At 30.1% G+C, this 15,072-nt stretch overlaps 1 protein-coding gene across 3 annotated transcripts in view; it reads right to left on the bottom strand.

Moving 5' to 3' along the window:
• LOC149896819 (irregular chiasm C-roughest protein-like) overlaps positions 1–14,380 on the bottom strand; it is a 78,296-nt gene extending 63,916 nt beyond the window's left edge. For all 3 annotated transcript variants that reach the window (XM_090117160.1, XM_090117158.1, XM_090117159.1), the window contains exon 1: positions 14,240–14,380. The gene's annotated coding sequence lies outside the window, so the exon portion shown is untranslated. The remainder of the gene's footprint in view (positions 1–14,239) is intronic.
• Positions 14,381–15,072: the final 692 nt, after the last annotated feature.

Below are 15,072 nucleotides of genomic sequence, written 5' to 3'. Positions count from 1 at the left end.
AGTGAAGACCAAATATTTTGTGCAAATGAATTTTTATTTAAGCTATGACACGCTAGTCTTGCGTTTTTCATTATTACTAGTTTTGTCTAGAAGCAGTTTTGAATATTTTGAATATTTATACATACTATACTATGGAACGAATATCCATAAACTGTTTTTAATGTACACTGCTTTGCACAAAAAGAAGCGTGCTACAAACTAACAAGTCCCTCAGAGAGAATGTATTAGTTTTCCTTATTACTTATATATTTTGACTAGCTATGCCTCGCGGCTTCACCCGCGGAGATAATCAAGTATTTCTATAGCTCATGTGTTTTTCTGATGTATAACCTATATTACTGTAAAATTTCATACTAACAAATCTAATATTTTTTTCCTGAAAGAGTAACAAACATACATACATCCATCCTCACAAACTTTCGTATTTCATAACACAATATTCACAAAACAAATATTCCCACATTATCCTCTATTTCCCATAAATCTATTTATTTTCCCCAGAATTGGCCTATTTTTATCAATCCCCCATAATTACAGGTTTACTCCTTGACCTTCTTTCACGCTACGTAAATTACACTATTAGCTTAAGCGGGGATTACATGGCGATAGAAATATTCGTATTTTATGTTAGTTTAATCAAATGTCCAAGGATCGCAATACATACAATGATATGCTAGGGATTAAAGAGTTTAGTGGTATTAAATTATATTAATTATATCATGCGGCTTGACCGTGAGGCATGAGCATGCAGCTTGTACATGCCACTTGTGCTAGTGGCTTGAGCATGCGGCTTGTGCATGCAACTTGAGCATGAGGTATGAGCATAAATCATCTTCATGCAAAAATTATATAGACTTATATAAACATAGGTACATTAAAAATCTATGTAAGTACAATAATTAATTTTTTTCACATTTTAATAAAAATATAACAATAGTTTTATTCAACATTCAAAAAAATACTTTATCGAATTTAAATAGGTATCACGAATACGTGGCACAATTAAAATTTTACCGAGACCACCCGTGATCATTCTCCTTACGAATTATATCATGCAGCTTGAGCTTGCGGCTTGTGCATGCTGCTTGATCATGCCGCTTGTCCAAGCGGCTTGTGCACGCGGCTTGATCATGCGGCTTGATCATGCGGCTTGTGCATACAGCTAGAGCATGAGGCATGAGCAAAAAAAATATATAAACTTTTTATAGATTACAAATCTATGTAAGTAGGAATTAAGTAAGGATTGTATTTCACATTACAATCCAAAAATATTTACTACTAGCTTTTCGCCCGCAGTTTCGCCCGTTTAGTGAAAGGAAAACACACAGTGTTCCCATTCCCGTGGTATTTTCGGAATACAAACTGTACAATGTATTAAACCAAGTTACCCTCTATGTGTGTGCCAAATTTCATGAAAATCAATTCGGCAGTTTTTGTGTGAAGAGTAACGAACATACAAACTTGCACATTTATAATATTAGTAGAATTTCCAATCAATAAGTATCTCCATGTAACCCCACGCTAACCAACCCAAGTCAGTGTGGAACCGAACACGACGGGGCAATTATGTTGAATTGTCGATTAACTTCGGAATTAATCACGGAGATACTATTACGACTACGTAATGTACTTCCTTGTGTTTGTCTAAAATACCCCAATGGGGCACGGGACGTTTTGAACGGACGTTTTCGAGCAATTTTCAGTTAAAATATTGATGAATAAATAGTACCTTCTTGTTTTTAATTTTAATTTCGATTTGCATTCGCATAGATTTTTATTCTATCTAAATGTTGATATTTTGATATCTTAATATATATATAAATCTCGTGTCACAATGTTTGTCCTCAATGGACTCCTAAACCACTTAACCGATTATAATAAAATTCGCACACCGTGTGCAGTTCGATCCAACTTGAGAGATAGGATAGTTTAAACATGTAGGTACCACGGGCGAAGCCGGGGCGGACCGCTAGTTTTTTTATATATATCAAAGCTCAAACCTATAAGTTTCATAGTTTCTGTAAAAAGTGTAAAATAAAAATGCATAGTTTGAGGCATAGCCTGCTGCTGCTATTATAGGACTTGCACCGCTCGCCCTGATAATAATAATAAGACAAAATGTAATTAGCTTCATGCCTATAAAATAAAAGCAATGGGGAATATCACTCAAGAAGCTACACACGGAAGAACCTTTTGGGGCCAAGTGCGTTTTTAAATGTCGTATTATTTTGTCATCATCTTGACGATTTCATTACGATATTTTCGTTCACCGATTGAAGCAGTACAAACAATGAACAAATAAATAACGTTATTAGTAATTACATTTCATGGCTACTAAAATTCGAAAGTTAAAGAGGATGTAAGGATATCCTCATAATGTAAATTGTGAATGTTTTAATGTTGCAATTAAAAATTACATAAGGTGCATGTAGTAGTCTCTTTGCAATAAAGAGGTAAAACTGTCTAACGTTAAACCTTGTTATTTAGATTTCTATGCATTTAACCAACCATTTCGTACCATGTCACAAAATTTTCATTAAAATTGGTCCAGCCTTTACACAGTTTTTGATACGTTTTACGCTATTAATTTTTTTATTGTAATATTTATTATAATTTGTAAGCAAATTTCATATAAAAATGAAACTTCCTAACTAATCTCGCGTTACAAATTAATAACGGTTAATTAGCGGTATCGAGCTGAAAATTACAATATAATTAACAAATTTTCAGATTTACAGGAGCTTCTATTATAGAATTGTGTTACATTGTAATAAGCGGGGTTAACCGACGTTGCAAAATAGGTATTAAAATAATATAAGAAAGGTATTTTTAACAAAATTTGACTTCAATTTTAATAAAAAAAATTGTAGAAGTTATAAGTAGGAGAAAATTTTGTAAGAAATGTATTTGTTATATATATTACTTCTTTTCAAATGCCTACCTTTATATCTCTTAAAAATGTAAGTAGAAAAAAGCTTTTTTACCTTAAAACACTTGTTTTGATAAATAAAATGAACAAAAGTCATTGATTATATATTATTAAAAGCTATCAAAAATACCTAGAAATATAGTGTTTTATCTTCAATCTTAAGTAGGTATAGACATAGTATGTCCTATTATTATAAATTTAAAACCAACGTGGGAAAAATTGATATAATATGCAAATAGTTTATGACAAATGTGATAAGCCGCAGGCTAAAAGTAATATATTATAGAAATAATTAATTGTTTCTAAAAGGTCATCTGTGATATGCTTATGTTACTAAAACAATAACTTTACTTCTAACAAGTTACTATTAATATGACATGTCTCATTAATTATTTCAATGTCTTTTTAATAACGGTTTACTATAATTGAAGCTTATTTATTTATTTTCTTCAGAAACAAAAGAATAATTCTTAATAATATTTGGTATCTAGCCTAACAAGCCTCTAAACGATAAAAGAAAATATCGTGAGGAAACCCACATGTCGAAGAATCAAAAGTTCGACGACATATTGTGACATCTGCCCGCACTTGGCCAGCGTGGTGGATTACGGCCTGGGGACGTATTATGACCTCTTATATCGAGCGATCAGTGGCCGTATGACCTCTTATTCCCAGACAGTTCACACCTATTGAACTGACTGGCAAATTCATGTTATGATCGCAATAGCCAGACATGGTTAATTATGGTATTATATGAATTTGCTAGTCAGTTCAATTCACGGTGTGAACTGTCTGGGAATAAGAGGTCATACGGCCACTGATCGCTCAATGAGACTCGTGTCCCAGCAGTGTAGTGCAGTGCAGTGTATAGGGGACATATTTATATGGGCTGATGATGATGATAGCCTAACGAAATATCTAACAATGTAGAGTGTAGACGTTTTAAATTTCGCCAATTCTCTCTAATAAAAATGCTAAAATACGTATCTGGGAACGCGTTTAAAGGAATTTTTAATTCGCCAAACCGGAAATCCTTGTTCAAGACTAATTTGATCGTAAAATGTTAATGCAAATGAGACGCGAGCGTCGATACGTTACGACTCCAATTTGGCATTTATCTAAATGTTTGAAGAAATTAAATTGTACTATTTATATGAAGAGAGGCAGGGAAAGGGTATGAAAAGGGTTCATTTGTATTTAAACCATAAATTGATGGAAGACTTTAAAAAATAAATAATACTATAAGTATTATACTTAGGTAAGATTTTCAGAACGAAAAGAAAAATGAAACAAATATTATAATCACCGAAAAACACAAAAATATTAAATATTAATAAATGCACAATAATAATTTTAAGTCTGATTTTAAAACATGTAAAAAAATGTTTTCTGAATCGGTGGTAAATGGTAAAACTATGTTTATGACGATTCAAAAGTGCTTCTAGAAGAAATCTTATTGAATTAATAAATGATTCATTTTAGTTATATTTTGAATAATAAATAAACCAGAATTAAAAGTATATTCGATTCCAGATTCCTACACAAAATCTTCTTTCACTAGTTTTGCCCGTGACTTTACGTGGGAGTTATAAGAAGTGGTTTTCTTAATAAATTGCAAGATTTTCTATTGATCCTCCGTTCGCATTGCATTAAGATAAATAGCACTAGCAGGCCCACGCAGATTCGTCTGCTTTCAAAAGGATTTTTTTTCTCATTTCTTAATGCATTTAAAACAAACTCTTTATGTACAATATTCTAACTGTAAATATAGTTTGTACATTGAAATAGCCTAAGAGCTACAGTTATTCCATAGTACTTCATCCAATTATAGTCCAAGAGCCGACCATCAACACATCCGTTAAAAACGGAAAAGTTTATTACGTGACTCATGCTTTCGACACATAGCAATGCGGTTTAATTGTCCATATTAATGATGTTTGTGGACACGTCGAATATTCGTAATTGGCGTGAATAGTACGAGAGACCGCGGTATTTACTTTTTGTGTTACTTATTTTACCGAGTGTGAAATAGAGGGTTATGTTTCTCGGGAATATACTATCTATAAAGATACAATCATATTATTCAGATTTAAAAATACAGAATCCTATCGGTTTATAAAAATATTATATCACAGAAATATACGTAGAAACTATATCAGCATAAATTTCAATGAATATAATGTTTCTAGCTTTCTATTCATATTAATGAAAATTTCATCTTAAAAGCGTCTTCTAATAGCTATGTTAAATTTGACTTGCTAATGATGAACTCCAAATTCAGAGTTTTTTTTAATTATATATTTATCTTTTTTAAATACTAGAAGCTTAAGTAGGTACTAATGCTCTACAAATTTTGATAAAATGTAGCAAAATAACGCGCATTTATCATTAAGTATAAAACAAAGTATTTCCGCCGTCTGTGTGTCTACATGCTTAAATCTTTAAAATAACGGAAGAGATTTTGATGCAGTTTTTTTATAGTACATAATATACAATTTGTTAAGTTTTCTACAAAGTTGGTGAAACCGTGTGCGGACTTCTTTGCTTGAAACCTTCTTAATTGAGAATAATTAAGATTCATTTTTCTTATATACACCTATAATAAAAATAACTCAACTCTTTAAAAATGAAAATAAAACGTCACATATTGAAATTATTCAAATAAAATTAAACCTTTAACACGACAGCTAACGAACGAACGTACAAAATAAAGCCGAAAGAACACTATGTCATAACCGATGAAGATAAATATTAATTTGTTCCAGTTTTTCACTCTTGTTAACTTAACTGTTGAGTTTGGAAAAATCAATATGCGTCTCAATTTTTATTCACAATAGCGCGACAATTACCAATGAAACAAGAGCTGTATTGTTCAAGGAATATACACGAATTTATAATAGCAACAGAGGCCAAAGTAAATTGGATGCATGTCTACAACGCATTCTTTTGTAATTTCAAATTTGCGTAGGTATCACTATGGAGTGTAGCGGTATTTTAATTTATACAAATATGTACTCTAATACCCTTACTTTAAGTTCCATTTTGGAGTTAAACTATATAATTATGGGTTTTTATAATATGTTTCGTCAATTATCGGATTTATGGTTCTTAACAACCAGTCACACTTTATGTGTTGTCTATCAAATTTATAGCTAAAGATTTGCTTATTTTAGCAACGTTTATTCCAAATAAATTGAACTGGGAAACAATTTCTTAATGAAATTAAGCTTAATCGAATTATGGAGCGATTAATTCGCATACGTCGCGGTCGGTTAATAGCTTAAATAACTACATCGATAAAATTAATAAGTTTAATTTTATAACTAGAATTTTATGCGATGGTTTTGCTTCTGTTTTATAGATAAATGAAATACGTAGATTGTTCGATTTTTAAGTTTTATGTTGAAGATATTTTTTAGATTTTAACGCTTACGTATACGAACATACAAAATTTTAAGAATATAGACTAGCTGACCCACACAACAGCGCCTACTTCTACTTAACTACGCTATAGCTAAAGGGATTTATTTTTATTTTTTGTAATCAATGTACATTTTTGTTTGTTTATATTTATGATTAGGTAATGTTGATAATGATAAAACAAATATAAATTAAAACAATTATTGAATTCGAACTAAAAGCCTATTTAACGCGTCTTCCAAACAGTTTTACAATTAAATTACCTATGGCCTTTTTAGTTTAACTACAACATTAAATTTCCAATCGAATTGTAAGATAATAAAAACTATTCTAAGAAAAGTAAGACCTTAAGGTTTATGTTTAATTGAAAACAAGTAACATAAATAAGGAAGAGACAGTATAGAACATTAACTTGAGTTGTAAGCTATTCACACTTAGTGAAGCCATTACAATATATTTTAACTTGAGAACATTTACATTAGAATGTTATTTGGTTAGTTTAGGTGAATAAAGTTAGGGTGCTTTTATCATATTTAATCGTTATTGATTTAAGTATTTATTACGTGATTTTTGCAATATTTTAAGCACCATTTATTGCTCTTATTAATAACAATGTAGGCTATATAATATAAAATGTTATATTTTTATTTATTGTAGACAGAGAAGCGCTTGATCAACTCGCCTGATGGAAAGCTAAGATGTACATGGTACGCGCTTCCCTAGTAGGTAGGTACCCGTTCACTCTACGTTTGAAGACCCCCATATTCAATGGAATTCAAAGCTAATATGAGATAATAATTATATTCATATAATAATTATTAATTGGATAACTTTCTCTATCGCAAATAATAGGTATGATAACATAGGTATTGTTATCTCATAACTTTATTAGTAACATTTATTTACTTAACATAATTAAAATTAATTATAGCTAATCAAACAGACAGACTGACGAATTAATAGGTAATTGTTATTATAGCTGTTATAAATAGATTTACAATTTACTTACATTCCTCTCTAATCTTACATCATAGGTATAATATATATTTTAATAATTAGCATTATCAATAAGATCAATCTACAATCTAAAATACGACTACCAATAAAAGAACGTGTCTGCCGAGCACACGTGTCAGAAGTGAAACTTCTTTGGCAAGATTCAAATATACTAAAATCGTCACCTTACTCCATGACGTGACGGTATTGACATAATGCGACATTAAAATTTTACTCAAAATATCTGAAACTACCTCTTTTAAAGACTGTCCAGTAACGTAACGTTATTGTAACGTAAAATAGTAGTGATGACAGTTTTAATGATAGCATTAAATTAAATGAATAGTCATTTATCACATTATAACAAGCTATTAAAGAAAAGAATACCTGCCATGCGTCGATACATCATAGTTCATGACAGTCGATTAAAAATAACTCAAAACGTATCCAGATAAATTTCATGAATTTAACCAAACCAATTAAGAGCGGCTAAATTAAATATAGCTAAACTTTCATTTGATTCCCCAAAATCAAATATTGCAGTTTAAAAGCAATCGAATCAAAACATTTCATATGTTATACATAGAAAATTGTCGCTCTAACATGCGATACGTCTGACGTCCGCAACTTTTAGTTTTTTATTCGAAATAGAACATTTAGTTTTTTTCGGTCACCGATTTTTTGGTTCGACTTTTATTTGGGGGATATTTTACGTTCGGATGGAAACTAGATCAATCAAAATGAAATGTACATAAGTATAAATGGAAAATGGATGACGCTGTCTGTCTGTACTTCACTGCACATTGAAGGTATTACCATAGTATAAAGAGAGCAAGTAGGCCGTCTCCCTGTGTTTAGGAACGGTACCAATACTCGCGAGGCGCAGGGTTGTCACTTGTCACGTTGATACTTTAAATAATTGTATAAACAAACACTGAGCGCTCACAGCAATGGCGCGCCCCTAACGAGAACGGTCCATGAGAAGGAACCGAGCGGCGTTGTGCGTCAAGCTTGCGTACATATATGAACGGGGGGCGTGGCGAAGCGCTTCGCATACATACAAACTGCGAGTACCTTTGTCGAAGATATTAGATAACCTACTTGCTCTCTTTATACTATGGTTATACCTTTGGTTGTATTAACTGTCATGTGAAATGATTGAGTGTCGAGTGGTGACATAAAAAGAGTGAAGTGCTACAAATGTATGTGTATAAAAACGTAATTAGCATTTTTATTTTTGTATAAGGTGTCACAGAGCAAACATGGTTAGTTTTTTGTTTAGTAGGTACATACTCTACCTACTTGTATTGTGTGTAAAAACTAGTATATGGATTTGATGGAATTTTTGCTTGTGTCTATGTTACGGTGTAGGTATGTCAACTAAGTAATGTTACTTTTGTGTCTATGTAGACACAAAAAATTACAACACGACCTAAAAATAATCATGATTTAACCGAAATATTGAAATTAATGTAACTTTGTAATGCATATAAAATTAATTTATACAGAACTCATCAATAATTATTAAACTGTATGTTTATATATTGCGTATATTATGACTATTTGTGCCAGTTGATCTCAAAAATACTGAACCAATTTTGTCACGACTTTCACTGCTATCTAACTCTCATTAGGAAGCAAAATATGAGGCCAACATTCATATGTTATTTAAATAAATTAGAGCCAATATTGTCTCACTCACTCCAATTAATTTGTCATAAGGAAGAAGAGGACAAAAAGTTACTTGGCATCATTATTATGATAATAATATTATCCATATCATATTAAAGACATATAATTGACAAGATTTTAAAAGAGCAACTACGGAGTTCTTGCTAGCTCTTCTCTGTAGAAACTGCTTTCCAAACCACTGGAAAAAGGTAAAAATTTGTTTTAATGAATCAAAAGTGCTTCTAGAAGAAGTCGTATTGAATTCATGAGTATTTTAGTTTGAAACAAAACAGCCATGTATCTAAACAAAATACTTCAACTTGATAGAGCCTTCAAAACCCGTTCAAACCTTGGATTATATTTGAATTATTTAACGAGCTATATTACCTTTATTTTCTTACAAACCACAGCTTGATCGGGAGCAGCCAACACCTGCTCTTTATTGGACCCTAACGCATCAACTATCGTAAACGAAGATGCATCTAAAACAATCCAGCATTCTCTTCCTTATCACCAAGACATAAAGTCCACAATTGAATACATAATACACTATCAACGGTACATTAAAACTTGTTGGTATGATCTCGTCTTACAAGTTTTTTGCCCACAACAGAAATTTTTATCAAGTTTTTATTAAGTTTGCTCTGCTGCGTCGTTGTTTGGATTCAAATTTGTAATGCTATATTCGATTTTGCTGCGTTTGTCAGTTAAAGCTTTGTAAAATGAATTGTGATATTTTAATTCGCAAAGATTCTATGTAAAATTGTAGGGTATTGTGATGGATGTTTGTGTTTGCATTACGCTTGTACGGCTTGACGGATTCGATTGGCTTTTGAATCAAAGATAGATTATTATATTCGGAAATAGCAAATAATCCATGAAATAGCAAGAGCAAAAGCGAAAGAAGCTAGTTAGTCGTAAATAGTAATTTTAAACAAGTTTTATTCTTGATATTACAACTTTTTATATAACCATGAGCTTCCATCGGGTCAAATAAAATGAATAAATCGTGTTTTAAACCCATCACATCGTTATACGTTTCATTTGAAGAAATATTGCTGCATAAATAATAAATGACAAAATATGAATAATTTATATGGAATTTTATGCGAAGTAGAGAAATCCATGATTAACGAATTATTAATATAAGTCCTTCTGAATCTATTAATAGAACAATAATTTACCGCCATTTTATCGAATGACACGTATTTTGCGTAAAATTTGAATGAAATTAATAATAATTATAAACATTTATATAATAAGGGCCGATTTTTCAATGCTTGGATATAACTTATCCGTCCAATAAAATATTACACGATAATATTAAAATGTCACGTAAACTGTCAAATACGGGCAATTAGAATACGTTTTTAAAATGGTAGTTTTATACATTATTCGACGAATAAGTTTTAACCAAGGATTAAAAAATCAGCCCGAAGTAAAATTATATCTAAGGTAAGGTATTATAATATAAGTGATAATAAGATAACGATTAATTGAATACCATGTAAGTAAGTACATAATTTTATATTGTATAATTACTTACAGAAAATTATTTTTTCTCAATTAAACAAACACTTCAAAAGTTTTTATTGATATCCATATTGAATGCTAAACAAATCCGGAACGATAAATATTTACGATTTGCGTAGAATACGATTCTCTAAGATATTTAACATAAGAAGGTATGTAAATCTTGGACTTTATTTACATTTTATGAAGGCACAGTTGAGAGAAGTTCGAAATATATAAGAAAAACAATTTAAAAACTGTTTATGTATGTGGGGTTTTAAAAACATAGACTAAAAGGTTTCAAATACGATCCCTATTTCTTTTCGATATTAATAACATTAAAAATCGTACTATTATTTAGAATTACTGTCCAGTAATTCTTATTAATTTTACGAAAGTTTCTGAGTAAATATCTTTGCTACTCTTGCACTCAAAAACAGCTTACCGAATTTAGATGAAAGTTAGCACAGATAATATAAATTAAGCTCTAGCTTTTTTTTCACCACGCAAGTGAAGCCACGGATTGAAGCAAGTATTAAAAATGAGAAAGTTTGGTTAGGTCAATACAGGTATTCGTAACTCAATCCCTTAAAAAATACTGCAACGGTTTTGATGAAACTTGATACATTGATAGTTAATAACCCTTATTTAGATGAAGGGTGGTTTTTTCCCGACGAGATCCAGTACCTATCATACATTTTATTTAAAATCTTTATTTAAAGTAAAAAGTATTTTTAAAGAAATACTTAAAACATTAATTCATAACACAATATAATATACTGTGTATGAAAATGAATCTCATTTGTTATCAAAACAAAAGGCCTTTTTGAAACCAAACATTTTTATCTCTTCCATATCACAGTATATTGGTATAAGCTGCTGTCGCGGTAACAATTACGATTTGTGTATAAAAATTCAAAATAATTCGTTCATTCGCCGTTCGTTCAATTTTAAAGTATTTATATGTAATCTATAGTACTAATATTATAAAGCTGAAGAGTTTGTTTGTATGTTTGAACGCGCTAATCTCAGGAACTACTGGTCCGATTTGAATAATTCTTCGGTGTTAGATAGCCCATTTATCGAGGAAGGCTATAGGCTATATTCATCCCACTAAGACCAACAAGAGCGGAACAATGCGGGTAAAACTGCGAGGTGCAGCTAGTTTAACATAAAATAGTGATATGTGATTCACAAAATACAAATGTACATTTTTTTATTAATTAATTAGTTAAAAAAATTAAATATTATTGATTCTAAATTGAACTTATTTCAGCAACATAAAGTTTCTATTTGTCCCAGGACAAGTCACAGTTACTCAGTTAAGACATCAATAACTCTCGAACTTATTTCTCGGTACTCGATTAATTATTAAAAAGCTCAGTATTTCAAATGAAATCTATATAAAGAGACTAAAATTAACTGAAACACCAACACACAGCCCACAGAACGAACTAATAGGATTAGAAAATTGAAATTATCCACTATGCTTCCTTTAAAAGTGTGGGCGAGCTTTCTTAGTAAAAGGTATGTTGTCAATTTGCTCTTTGAGAGATTAAAAAATAGTAGATTTCTATGAAACTCCGTGTGTATTGAAACTTAATCGATAAAATACCTATCAGTAATGGCATAGGGCCGCTATTTTAGATAAATAATATTACCTATATGTACATAATTATGATACATAGGTATAATTATGTTTCTATGGAAAAAATGTATTATGAATATTTTGTAGAAAGTACTATTCATAAAGGTGTGAACAAAGGCCGACGAAATATTATGTAATAAAACGTTTATTGAATCTCTTCAATTAATATACAAATTGTGTTTCAGTTTGACTTTCTGTAAAAAAATATGTAACATATTAGTCAATTGTCTATTGTTTTCACGAGCTTTCTTTACTTTAGGACTAGGACTTTTGATGGCATTGGTTGAAAAATCCGGTATTAATATTTTTATCTAATTAATTAAAATATTTTATTCATAATTATTAATTTATTTCATTAATATTCATGAATTAACACCGTGTCATTCACGTTAAATATTTTAAAATTTTTATTGATAGTAAATTAAGGTTGCTAAATTATTTTCTTAAATATAATCCTATCCTATATATATCCTATTAATATTATAAATTTCAAAGTTTGTGAGGGTAGATGTATGTGTATGTGTATGTTTGTGACTCTTTCACGCAAATACTACTGAACTTACAATGAAATTTAGCACAGATATAGAGGGTAACTTGGATTAACACAATATAGGATTGGTTTTTGTCATGGGAACGGGAACTATGCGGAGTTTTCTTTGAAAACACGGGCGAAGCCGCGGGCGGAAAGCTAGTTAATATATATTCATCAAATGTGTTATATAAACTAGTACCTGTAGTTTCTAACTAATGTATTATTTGAATATTATAATAACATATTGTAAAGTAGAACGGAAATTACTTGGGTTTCTCGTCTTATCTAGTTTAGTTTAGAAAGGGTCCCTTTTATTGAATTATGAACCATCCATTTGAATTATTATATGTTACTGATAAAGATAAATACGTTTGTATGTATGTAAGAGTATCTGTAAATGCCATAGAGATTTACCGTGTAATGTATACATTACACGGTAAATCTCTATGGCATTTACATAATTAACAGACAAAAGAGAGATAAAATATTTGTTATCAGCATTCTTCTGTTTTATGACGACTCAGTGTTGTGGAAATGAGAATTTGGGCGAATAGTAAGAAAATGTATTTTTGTTCCAGTACCTAAGTATATAAGAAATTTCCTAAATCACGAATATAATTTTGTCATCTATATAATAATTTCCGATTGTGAAATTTTGTGTTCAATTATATTTTATTGTATTTATTGATTACAAATACTTAGCTTGTTCTATAACCAATACCAATAATTTATTAATTACAAGAAATTTGATAGAGTCTATTAGATATTTATAAAACTATGCAAATAATGTTATTTACTTCACTTAAAATTAAACATAAAACGCTGTTCAACTCAAACTCAAAACTCAAACATTTATTTATTCAATTAGACTTCTTCTAGAAGCACTTTTGGATGGTCATATTTTTACCATCGATTCGGAAAGCAGTATGTATGGGTAAGAACCGGCAAAAAACTCCATAGTTGCTCCAACTTGCAAGTTGCAACAAAACAATAATAAACCTTACAAGCATACTAGTAACGCCATCTGTCGTTGCGTTTAAGATCTAAATGAAAAGCTCCAGATATTTTCAAATGAAAGCTTTCAATACGATTTTAATAAATATTAATAATGTGCTATTATAATAATTTTAGTTGCATCTTATTATGACACGTTTTTACATGAAGTTATAAAAACATACAAAAACCTTAATTATTTAATTGTACATCGAAAAATATGCTTTATACGGAAAATAATTAAAAATGGAAATTTGATAATACATTACGTTTTAAATGACTTATATATGATGATTTATTGCGATTTTACATTATATAAGGTTTTTACAAGTTGCTCTACAATTCGTGTTTAGTATTTTTTTCTTAATAAATAATCATAATAGGTGCATATAAATTGTTTTTGAATGTAGTAAACCTACATTTCCTTTAATATTCGTAACTACGCGTACAAATCTACATAATATTAAAAAATTAACTATAATCAATTTCAACAAAAACATAATTAAAATAATTACTTAAAAATATAAAAAACACAAACCTTTCACCATACACAATCCAAGCATACAATCCATAAAACACAACACAAACAAAAATAATTCAACAATCGAAACACGAAAAAGTTCGAAAAACCGCGCGAAAAGTCAATACCAAGACGCGACCACCACTGCCTAGTGTTGACATAAAACTGACGTAAGCCGCGTCGATGCATTGAGCTGCAGTCTGGCCACTGAGCTGTGTAAATAAAAAAAAAGCTGCAGTGGCGCGAAAAAAAAAGAATATTTCGCGCTTTTTTTGAAAATCGAACATTAGAACAATATAGGAATCATGTTTATGTTTTTAATTCGATTATAGTTTCGGCCAGCACTGGAAATAAAAACGATATTATGTTTATTTGTATATCAATGGTTTGTTCTTAATACTATTATAATATAATATTATTTATAATAGTATTTGGTTTAGGAACTTATATTATTATGTAGACTAATGTAGGTATATTTTTATCTGTATTTTGTGCGGTTCATTACAGATTAAACTAATACATTTCTTTTTATGTAAAATCGATAAATTAAATGTTCCAAATACAATTTGTTATAATTAGATCTCACAATTCATTGTTATTCCAAATGTATTTTATATATTAATTACAATAATAATAAATTGCATGTTAGTAGCATTAAAACCATGTTAATAATACGCAATTTTTTATATTTCTATACAAAACGACAATAAAATTCACGTGTGACGATTGAATGAGCTTTCTTAAAACATTGAGATATACATATATGGAGACGACACCGCCTACATCACTTATGTTCCGCTCAACATACGCCACATGACGTATGTTGAGCGGTTTTTTTTAATGGTTTTAAA

Source organism: Colias eurytheme, chromosome 27, assembly GCF_061535395.1.
Source record: "Colias eurytheme isolate Ceu_HAF_F1 chromosome 27, ilColEury1 Martin Lab GWU primary, whole genome shotgun sequence".
In the NCBI taxonomy this organism is placed as follows: Eukaryota; Metazoa; Arthropoda; class Insecta; order Lepidoptera; family Pieridae; genus Colias; species Colias eurytheme.
Note: the sequence above shows the minus strand (reverse complement) of the source record. Positions and strands in the feature narration are given on the sequence as shown.